The 11588-nt window shown below is 45.2% G+C and overlaps 1 long non-coding RNA gene across 1 annotated transcript in view; it reads right to left on the bottom strand.

Annotated features, from left to right (window-relative positions):
- Positions 1–583: 583 nt before the first annotated feature.
- LOC117080980 overlaps positions 584–11588 on the bottom strand; it is a 29986-nt gene continuing 18981 nt past the window's right edge. The window contains exon 4 of the long non-coding RNA XR_004436035.1: positions 584–1574. This is a non-coding gene — a long non-coding RNA (uncharacterized LOC117080980). The remainder of the gene's footprint in view (positions 1575–11588) is intronic.

The following is an 11588-nucleotide window of genomic DNA, read 5'->3' as shown; positions in this document are numbered from 1 at the left end:
ATCAACGTGAATGACGGCATTAGTTATTCCACTAAAGCAGAAGCAGCCAAGGCATTTGTACCACCAGTGTGCAACATAATCCCTGAGGATAGTAACCAGAAATAGTCACTGAAGAAGGAGAGAACCCAAATGGAGAAGAAGAGGATGTGCAGAAGGTGGTTAAAATGGAGGGCTGTGGCCCAGAGGACCTTACCTACCGGCCCTAGGAAACACAGCCAAGAACATTTACAGCAGCCTGACTTTTAATAGCATGATGGGAAACAAGCAGTTATACACTGGCTGGGAAATGGTAAGTAATGGCTGAAATAGTCACATCACGGAATACTATTCTGTGGTGAAAATTATTAACTATGGCTACGTGCATCAATTCAGATCAGCCTGAAAAGCAGAAGACACAAAAGAATCACCCTATGTGGTACTATTCATATCAAATTCAGATGCACACACATTTCTAAAATGCATTTATTTTACTGAGTATGCTTTCCAACAATAAACATAAATTCCCTCAGCAGGGAGGGATCACCAATGGGGAGGGCACAGAAGGTGCTTCACCATTTGGGGAACATTCTATTTCTTAAACTGGGTAATGGGTCCGGGAGTGTTTATTTTATATTCTTTAATATCCATGCAGTATGTTTTCTTTTTCTATGAGTGAAATATTCCATTGAAAAATAAACACTACTAGCATGCAAAAAGGGGGAAAGTCTGCAAGTGTTAACAAAAGGGAAGTTGTGAGTGTTCTGAAAACCAGGTTACCACCTGCCCATGCCCCTCGGTGGCCTGGAGATCTAAAAATGCCGGTGTCCATTTTTCCCAATGCCATAAGTGACCGTGCAACATTTCAGGAAGAATGTAAAACTATCTAACGGGTAGGGTTGCAATCAGAATTCAGAGTTCTCTTTGCAGTACGTAAACAGAAAGACAAACAAAAAAGTGAACACTGTGAACTTTAAAAGAAAACACTCTTGAGGGAAGAACCAGTCGCTCTGAGGGGTGACACCAGGACATTACACAGAGGGCAGCCCCGCCTCTCTGAATGTGGGGCTTGGGAGCGACTGCACAGGAAACCCTTCACTCTACAGTCATGGAGTGCTTGACCTTGAAGAGATGGGGCATCCACAGATGTTACTTGGGTTTTGTGAAGACCTGAAACTCTTCCAGGATAATATGGAGATTTACTCAAATTCTGGAGGCTTATTTTTCCAAATGAATTCATCTAGGACTGAAACATCTCTTCTCCTCCTCCAGTTCCTCTCCATCTCCAAGGCTAAATTCAAGCACTGGTCATCCACAGGTGAGCCATCCAGGTAGGAGGAAAGCAGGGCTGGGCTCTAGGGATCACGAGAAAATTGCCACAGAAAGCCAGAGTCTACTCAAGGCAGGTGGTGGGGGAGCAGTTTACAGCAAGCCGCTGAGAAGTCATCCCACGAGTGCCAGAGGCTTCAAGACCTGGTACTTCGCTTTGCCCCGACCTCTTCCTTTCCTCGCCAAGAACACCGGCTCCAGCAGCGAGGGGCGATCTGATAGCATCACGCAGCGGGAGGCCCCAGGATGTCTTTGCTGAAGACACTGGACTATAAATAAATGATAAAACATAAGAGAAAGGTCAGGCTCCGGGAAAGCACTCCTCATAAATCCTCTTCATCCTGATGGCTCCATGTAGAAGCAGATTAAGTGTAAAATACTGGTCTTGAATGGGGTCCAGCCAAAACTTATACAGCTTGAGAGCTTTTTGGAAGGACTGTGTTCTTTCAAAGGAAGTGATTTAGGAAATGCGATGCTGGTAGAAGGTCCTGGAAGAAGAAAAGATGGGCCAATTTTATCAACCAAGCAGGGCATTCCATCTCCTGTAAAAGGATACCCTACCTGCTACAGAGCGGGTGCTGATTTTCGTGGTGCAGAGGGTGTAATCGTAGTAGGGTGTGGCAGGGCATTGTGATATCACAGGTCTGTTGTAATAAGCACCACTTTTTCTAAGACAGTGTATTTTGTGAGGTAAGATGTAGAAAAATTTCAGGTTGCTAAGTACAAAGTAGTTTAAAGTTTTGGAAGCAGAAATAAATATGCAGGACTTGGGCCATTTCAGTCTCAGTTTCTCTCACCTGTAAAATGGGGATAATTATAGGATCCATGACCAAAGACGTGGTGAGAATTACATGCAGTGATATGGCCGGGCACAGTGGCTCATGCCTGTAATCACAGAACTTTGCAACGCTGAAGGGGTAATGATCTCCTGGGCAGATCACTTGAGCCCAGGAATTCAAGACAAGCCTGGACAACATGGCAAAACATGGTCTCTAATAAAAATTTAAAAATTAGCCAGTCATGGTGGCACATGCCTGTAGTCCCGGCTACTCGAGAGGCTGAAGCTGGAACATTGCTTAACCCTGGGAGGTGGAGGCTGCAGTGAGCTGAGATGGTGCCACTGCACTGCAGCCTGGGTGACAGAGAGAGACCCTGCCTCAAAAAACAAAAACAAACAAAGAAATGCAATGATGCATGCATAGTCCTCACTTGATGATGCCAGAATATCTTAACTGCCTCGTAAATGTTAGTTATTCATCATCACCATGATCACAATCACCGTTATTACTCACCTAAGTTAGCAGTAGTCTGTGTGGTTATAGAGAGAGTTAAAGAAGGTAACCTGGGCTACAAAAGGACTAGCTCATTTGGTGGAACTCATAAGTTAACTGAGAGCTAATAGAGTCATCCAGAAACTATTATTAAAAAAGAAGGCTGTGGGGTCTGAAAACGGCGTTATAAATGAAAGTTGCCATCTGTCTGTGGACAGCAGCACAAGATAAATGGGCAGAGAGGTCTGTGGATGCTGAGGCAGAATGTAACATGGCCAAGAGAGCAGCATCATTCATTCACCCAGTCAACAGATATTTACGAGCACCTACTATGTGCCAAGGTCTGTGGTGTTACGGGTACAGGTTTGAGCAATGCCAGCAAAGCCCCTACCCCCACAAGCTTACTGAGGAGGCAGGACGGCAGGCAAAAGGCCTAAAATGTGTCTGTAAGCAACAGGTAGAGCATGGTTCTCATGGAGCCTGTGGCATCTGTTAAAGCTGTCTGCTGTTTCTATGAACCTCCTTTGGATGTGAACCCTCAAAGCAGTATAGAGGGAAAAAATAAAGACTTTGGAGCCCATCAGGCCAGGGTGCGAGTCTTGGTTTGGCTTTGCTATGTACCTAAGACCTCTGAGCAACAGCTTCCTCGATTCTAAAAGAAGCACAACAACAATCTCCTTTCAGAGCATTGCAAAAATTAAAAATGAGTATGTCAAGCACCTAATTTTGTGCTGAATGTCTGATGATGTGTTTAATATGGTAGAGCTACTTTTCTGCTTATGCAATTTGTACTTTGGGTCATTATTTCTTCATCTATTCCTGTTCGTTTTTAGTAAAGTTCCCTTGCAAATATCATACTCTTAACCAAGGAAAAGGGAGGCGCAAGATATTTGCCCAAGCTTTAGCGGTGCAGGATGCCATAGGCAGCGAGCATCTGAGAGGGTGGTGTTGACAGCTAGGCTCCCAGGCAGGACTCCTGGAGAAAAACTGCAGCCTTGGAGGGGGCTGTATTCTGGTGAGGAAGGCAGACTGCGCGGTCCCAGGGACCATGCTGGGCAACAAGAGAGGTCAGAGTCACAGAGCAAGGCCCTTGATGAAAGCGTGCGTGGGGGTAGCCTTCACAGAGGCTCCCACACGCTTGCCCTTCTTCTCCTCAAGCTCTTCTTCACAGGGAGATGCTTTAGTCCCCGTCGTGCTGCTTGCACTTAAGAACTGGATGCAAATCATCACTGCTACTGTCATTGCTGTTGCTCGTTTTGTACTTTGCTGTCCACGTTGGCTGCTGTTTTTTGTTTTGTTTTGTTTTTTAACTGCGGTAAAATACACATAACATGACACTGGTTTAACTTATTTTATTTTTATCTTTTGAAACGGAGTTTCACTCTTGTTGCCCAGGCTGGAGTACAATGGCGCGATCTCGGCTCGCTGCAACCTCCATCTCCCAGGTTCAAGTGATTCTCCTGCCTCAGTCTCCCAAGTAGCTGGGATTACAGGCACCTGACACCATGTCTGGCATGCCTGTAATCCCAGCACCTTGGGAAGCCAAGGCAGGTAGACCACCCGAGGTCAGGAGTTCGAGACCAGCCTGAGTAACATGGCAAAATCCCATCTCTCCTAAATACAAATGGTTTAGCCATTTTTAAATGTATAGTTCAGTGGTATTATGTGCATTCCCATTGTGCAATTATTGCCTCTTCTGAGCCTCAAAGTCTCACGATCGGTGGAAGCAGGACTCACAGGAGCATGCCCGCACCCCCCACGCCCTAATTCCAGCCCCAGGTGGCTCTGAGTTCTGTTCTAGAGTTCCATGAGGCTTTTCTTTCTGCACAGCAGAGAGTGGTCTGGGCACAAAGACAAAGCTCAGGGCTGCTATGCTCTCACCTTTCATCTGGAGTGTCATTTGTGTGAAATTTAACATCGCTCACCTGCTTCTGACATGCATTTACCAGGATGTGACTCAAACAGAGCCCCACTTGGCTGACATCTGCCTTTCCCATCCTGCCTGACTCTGCAGGGAAGCTCGACTCTGGCAGAGGGAGCACGGTCAGGTTGCTGTTCCTGGCGAAGAAAAGCAGGGTTTGCCGCCTAACATAGCAAGGGACGAGGCAGGGTTCCTAGTTCTTCTCCCCAGGCCTTTGCTAACGCTCTGTGGGGTTTCTCAGGAAGTCACTGGGCTTAGCTATCTGTCAGGAGCAAAAATAACAAAATCAGTTTCTATACAGTTCCTCACTGGTGACTCATGCGACCCCAAATTCTTTTAGGTCCTCCAGATTCAAAACGTTTGAGAATGGTTAACCCTATTTTAGAAAACAGATCTGGTTTTTAATTATGACAATAACCCATGGTTATTTAATGCCTAGTAGATGTCAGCCACTGTGCTAGGAAGGCAGGTGCTCAGGTGACCTGAAATATGGTTCTGAAGCTAGACTTTATCAACAAAAATGAGACATGGGGAGATCACTGAGACTCTTGCCAGGCACTGTCCTTGCTAAGCTGCTCAAGGGCCAGTTAAAACAGGGATGCTCTCAGGACAAATGCATTACCTTAATATTACCTAAGACTCCACTCTAGTGAGCTGGACTAGCCCACATCCCCAGTTTAAGAGCCTGGTCAGCACTCTTACTTAAAGCCAAGGTCTAGAGAAACTCCATGCCCTCCTCCTGCTGTGCCAAGCCCTGGTGTGAGTCCCCAGCTCATCTACTCCAACAGCAGGAGGAGGTAAGGAGGAGACCGGAAGGAGGCAAGTAGAGGAGAGGGATCCACGGAGAAGGGGAGACACCAGCCCTTCCTCCCTCTCATCCATGCCCTCCCCTCTGTGGCCAACTCAGGTGGACCTGCAGCCTCTATTCCACTCTCACTAGCAACAGAGAGCCTCCTCCCTGGGGTTAGGTTGTGGGGTGAAAGTGGTGGCCTTCCTGCTTTGAGTCTGTGGCCAGCAAGGTTCCTAAATCTCTGGCCACAGGGATGCCCAGAGGATTCTAGGAAGAAGTAAGGTCTCCCACCTTTGAGGAAACTGCAAGAAGTGGGCCTCAGGAACACAGTCACGACTCTCTTTCCCCGCAGTTTCTCAGTGGTGTGCTGTAATACCAGCTAAGCACACACACTTAAGACCTTTCTTCTGATTGCAAAACAGATGCCTTCAGTTCAGGGATGAGGGTATATCAAAACCTGTAAGTCGTACACAAAATGCTCACAGGTTAAAAAACGCCAGCTCAGAGAGGAAACATTTATGTCTAACTTTCTTTTCCTTACATCAACAAACGGCAGTGCAGCCCCTGGGGTCTACTCATTCCTCACTGTATTTGTTCTCTGGCTACCTGTGTATTTTTTCTCTGGCTTCTGACAAATTTTACCCTGATTTTCAAACCCAAATTCAAATACCTATTTTTCATCCTGCTAAACCATCTGATGAAGCTGTTACCTTTTCTCTGGTACGCCAGCCCCTTGACCTTGGCCAAGGGTCCACTCTGGTTTCTTGACCAAGTAATTCAGCCAGTCACATGACAGCACATGGCTTCAAGCCTTCACTCACCTAGCTGGGTGCCTGCACAGACAGCACAGCAGTTATGACTCAGAGAATGCCTTTCCCTAGGAAAGAGGGTCCTATTCTCATTCCACTCATCAGCTTATTATTGCATCTGAGATAATATGTCTAAACAGCAGCATTAGGGAGAAAAATGTAAAGATGCAATTTCCCTAAAGTTTCACATGGAGATGCAGCTACCAAACAAAAACCCTAACATACTGTTAGAATATATAACTGGAACACAGAACACAGAAGCCACGTTCTTAGTGTCATTGGACCACACCTGGAATATTTCTTGCTTCACTTCCAGGCATAATCCTTCAAGAGAGGTATGGATACATAAAGAACCATTCACTGAAAGAACAAAACATGTAGCCTCAATAAAGAAAGTGGATAGACTGGGTGCACAGGCTCACATCTGTAATCCCAGCAATTTGGGAGACCAAGGCAGAAGGATCTCATGAAGCTAGGCGTTACAGACCAGCCTGGGCAACAAAATGAGGCCTCCCATCTTTTTTTTTTTTTTTTTGAGATGGAGTCTTGCCCTGTTGGCCAGGCTGGAGTGCAGTGGCACAATCTCGGCTCACTGCAACCTCCGCCTTCTGAGTTAATGCGATTCTCCTGCCTCAGCCTCCCAAGTAGCTGGGACTACAGGCGCACATCACCACACTTGGTTAATTTTTGCATTTTTTAGTAGAGACAGGATTTCACTAAGTTGACCAGGCTGGTCTTGAACTCCTGACCTGAAGTGATCTGCCCTCCTCGGCCTCCCAAAGTGCTGGGATTATAGGCGTGAGTCACTGTGCCAGGCCTGAGACCCCTGTCTCTTTAAAAAAAAAAAATTAAAAATTTAGCTGGGCGAGGTGGTGCATGCCTGTAGTCCTAGTCACTTGGGAGGCTGAGATGGGAGGATCGCTTGAGCCCCAGAGTTCAAAGCTGCAGCTATGATCATATCACTGCACTCCAGCCTGGGCAACAGAGAGCAATACCCTGTCTCAAAATCAATAAACTATTGGGGTGAATAATGGAGAAAAACCATAAAAAGACCTTCAAATTCTTAAAGACACATCCACACCCCACTGTCCCATTAGTGGGCACTATGGATATTGCATTTCTGCTATAGCAAAAAGTTTCCAGCAGAATTGTCTACAAATTGAACTGGCTGTTCCGTGTCACTGGAGGTGCTTAACCAGCCACTAGATGGCTGCTTGATATAAACACCGTAAAGACAATCCTTGTGTTAAGAGGCAGGTTTAACTGGATGGTACCTAAGCTCTATATAGATTTATATTCTCAACCTTATGGACTAATGGAGAGGTGTCCCATCTTACTCATAAAGCAGTTCCTAGAGTAGGAAGCAACATTTTCAAAATGGCAGCTCTAGGAAAACAAAGTTTCTTGGGGTCGTAAGTTGGTGTAGGGTGGACAGAGAAAGAGAGACTGACATAGAGTCAGATGGCTTCAAGTTGACCCAACTACTGGGATGGGTTGTGCAAAGCCCATACTACTAACAGGAGAGAGAAGAGGATACACGGGTGGGGGTTGGGGTGAAGGAAATCACAAGGCATGTAGATGGAATGCAGTTCCCAAGAGTTTGGGGAGTTTTGATGGCCTGGAAAGGGACTTAATGAGAAAACATCCTCCAATAAAATGAAACGACAAACCTCCTGGGAGAATTTATTGCTCATAAACCAAAGCCTGGGAACCTAACGATGGAAAGTAGGGATCAGCCGGGCGCGGTGGCTCACGCTTGTAATTCCAGCACTTTGGGAGGCCGAGGCGGGCAGATCATGAGGTCAGGAGTTCGAGGTCAGCCTGGCCAACATAGTGAAATCCTGTCTCTACTAAAAATACAAAAATATGAGCCAGGCATGGTGACAGGCGCCTGTAATCCCAGCTACTTGGGAGGCTGAGGCAGGAGAATCCCTTGAACCCAGGAGGCAGAGGTTGCAGTGAGCCGAGATCGTGCCTGGGTGACAGAGTGAGATTCCATCCCCCAAAAAAAGAAAGTAGGGATCAACCTAAATGCCCCTCAGACCTGCTACCCCAAGTCTTTGGGCATAGTTGTGCCTTTGAACTACAGAGAGAGAGATGGACTGGTCCCCTAAAACACCCTTCAGCTCCACCTCTATAAGGACTTCCTTCTTGCCTTACCTTCTGTTTATTTTCTCTGTGCCCAGCGACAACATAAGAACTCAGGAGCTGAACACCATAGAAAACCAAGACTCTGAAGACGGCCATTGCAGCTTGTCAATTAAGAAGAACACAGAAGATGGAGTCTGAATCCTGTGCTTGGGCTTTGCACAACCCATCCCAACAGCTGGGTCGACTTAACTAAGCCATCTGACTCACCTCCTGCAAAACCACAATATGCTTCAAGAATTAGTCCTACCTCCATTTACAATAAACCACCCCCCCCCCTTTTTTTTTTCTTTTTTTGACAGGGTCTCACTCTGTCGCCCAAGCTAGAATGCTGCTTCAGCCTCAACCTCCCAGGTTCAACATCTCAGCCTCCTGAGGAGCTGGGACTACAGGCATGTGCGACCATGGCCAGGTAATTTTTGTAATTTTTGTAGAGACAGGTTTTCACCATGTTACTTAGGCTGGTCTCAAACTCCTGGGCTCAAGCCATCAGCCCACCTCCACCTCCCAAAGTGCTAGGATTACAGGCATGAGCCACCACACTCAGTCCACTCTCTACTTGTACCCTACTTCTTACTCTGTAGTTTTGGGAGACACACATACAACATGCTCAATTCATGAATTCGTATCTTCGAATCATAAAACAAGAAGCAGTGCTGTATAGTAGCTAAAGCACTGCTGGTAACATGGCCTGGGTTTGAAATCCATCTCTGTCATCTGCTAACTATTGTCCTTGAGCAAGTTACTTAACTTTTCTGTGCCTCTGTCTCATCACCTGTAAAAGGAAAACAATACTATACTACCTATCTCATAAGACTGTTATGAAAATTAAATTACATAATATCAATACAATACTTGATATATGGAAAGTACTAAAAATGTGTTAGCTGAGCTGGACACCATGACTCATGCCTCTACTCCCAGCGCTTTAAGAGGTCGAGGCAGGAGGATTACTTGAGGCCCAGAGTTCGAGACCAGCCTGGACAACATAATGAGATCCTGTCTGTACAAAAAATAAAAATTAAAAAAATTAACCAGGCATGGTGACATGTGCCTGTAGTATCGGCTACTTGGGATGCTGAGGTGAGAGGATTGCTTGAGCCCAGGAGTTGGAGGCTGCAGTGAGCTATGATCATGCCATTGTACTCCAGCCTGAGCAACAGAGTCTTATACAACCTGTCTCCAAAAAAAAAAGAAAATAAATAATCTTTAAAATGTTAACTACTATCACATCATTTAGAATTTGAGAAACAAAAAGCACATAAACTAAAACTGCACATGATACATGATTGCAGACCGAGGTGGTTCAGCTGTTCTTTAGTTAAATTAAAGGCTTTTGGCTGGACATGGTGGTTCACACTTGTGAACCTCCCAGCACTTTGGGAGACCAAGGTGGAAGGATTGCTTGAGCCCAGCAGTTTGAGACCAGCCTGAGCAACACAGAGAGACCCCCAACTCTACAAAAATTTTAAAAGTTAACCACACATAATGGTGCATATCTGTGGTCCTAGCTACTTGGGAGGCTGAGGTGGGAGAATCACTTGGGTCTGGGAGGTCGAGGCTGCAGTGAGCCGTGATCATGCCACTGCACTCCAGCCTGGGCGACAAAGGAAGACACTGTCTTAAAAAAAAAAAAAAAAAGGAACAGACCAAGTTGAAGACTCTTCTTTCGTGCCACTTTTCTGGCCTTGTGTGTGCCTTAGTTTTCAGCAGAGTAAAATCTCCATATTATTATTATGACTTTCTTGATTTTTAAGATAACTTCATCTTCATTTCATATTGATTTTATTTAGTAATAATTATAAGAAAGACTTGAGCTTTAATGTTTCTTTCCCCTTATCTTCTCCATCAAGTATGTGGAAAAAGACAAAGTCAAAGGCTAGAAATGAAACTTTGAACTTCTGCAGAAGAAGTCAGGTGACATAGCCAAAGACCCTTGCTTAATGACAAAGCAAGATAAAAAATAAGTCTAGTCCTTCTTACATTATTTCAATACATTTATTAAAGGCATCCTTAAAGGTATGTAAGGAATTATAAATGAATGCATGCTTCTCCAATACACAAATTTCGTTAATGGCACACATGTATGAAACCGTACACAGATACGTATGTACTGCTGACTGAGTGAGATACCTAGCTAGCTCTGAACACTCCCACAAAGCACCTCACAGTACTCCCTGGCTGACTTGATCAACCACCTGGCTTGGAGACAGGACTGAACCCATAGGCCTTCCCCTCCAGTAGGTCAGAAGTCTGCTGGTAACTGCAGCATCTGCGGCTCCAGGAAAACCTCTTCTCTCTTTGGCTTAGCTCCAGACCACGCAGTAGGAGCCAAGGAAGGGGACATGCCCTAGCCTTGTACATAGCTATGCAGACGGCCTGAGGAGCTGAGGCTCAACTTTTCTGTCCAATAGAAGGACCCTGTTTCAAATGGCAAATCTGGCTGTCCCACCTAGGATCTGTACCTTTTCTCAAGCCTTATCTCCCTGTAAATTACCAAGGACTCTCAGACGAGTTGTTGAGGTTTTAATCATTCATTTATTAAATGAGTCTTCACAGAGAGCTTACTAGGTTCCAGGCACTAGGTACATTCTGCGGACCAAAACCAAACCGGGTCAGAGAAGGGAGACATCAGGAGTATGCAGAGACAGCCCTGGGGAAAATCAGGAAAAGCAGAAATAGCTTAGTTACCGTTCTTCAGTCCTACCCATGCCCCTGCCTTCCTATGGATCGTGAAGAGCTCCCTCAAGCTTCTCTTTGCTCTTTCTTTCCTCTTCAAAATCTGATTCCTGGGGGAATAGCTTGATTGTTTATTCATTTATTCAACAAATACATGTTGAGCACCTACTACATATCAGATACCTCAGTAGGTGAAATATCAGTCCCTTTATAACTTCTCTTGGGGGTATTTGCATCTCAAGTCTATTTTGTTTTTGTCTAATCCTTTTTAAATTGAGCTATAATTCACATACCATAGCATTTATCCTTTTAAAGTGTAACATTCAATGGTTTTTGCTATATTCACAAAGTTGTACAACCGTCCCCACTAGCTAATTCTAGAATATTTTCATCACTCCAAAAAAGAAGCCCTGTATCCACCAGCAGGGATTTCCCAATTCCTGCTTCCCCCACCCCCTGAAAACCAAGTATTTACTCTGTCTGTATGAATGTACCTGTTCTGATCATTTCAGGTCATCGGAATCATATATTATGTGACCTTCTGGGTCTGGCTTCCTTCATTAGCACATTTTCGAGGTGACCTATGTTGTAGCATGTATCAGTACTTCATCCTACGTCATGGCTGAATAATGTTTCATTATATGGTTATACTACATTTTCTTTAT

Source organism: Trachypithecus francoisi, unplaced genomic scaffold, assembly GCF_009764315.1.
Source record: "Trachypithecus francoisi isolate TF-2019V2 unplaced genomic scaffold, Tfra_2.0 Lachesis_group8, whole genome shotgun sequence".
Classification (NCBI taxonomy): Eukaryota; Metazoa; Chordata; class Mammalia; order Primates; family Cercopithecidae; genus Trachypithecus; species Trachypithecus francoisi.
Note: the sequence above shows the minus strand (reverse complement) of the source record. Positions and strands in the feature narration are given on the sequence as shown.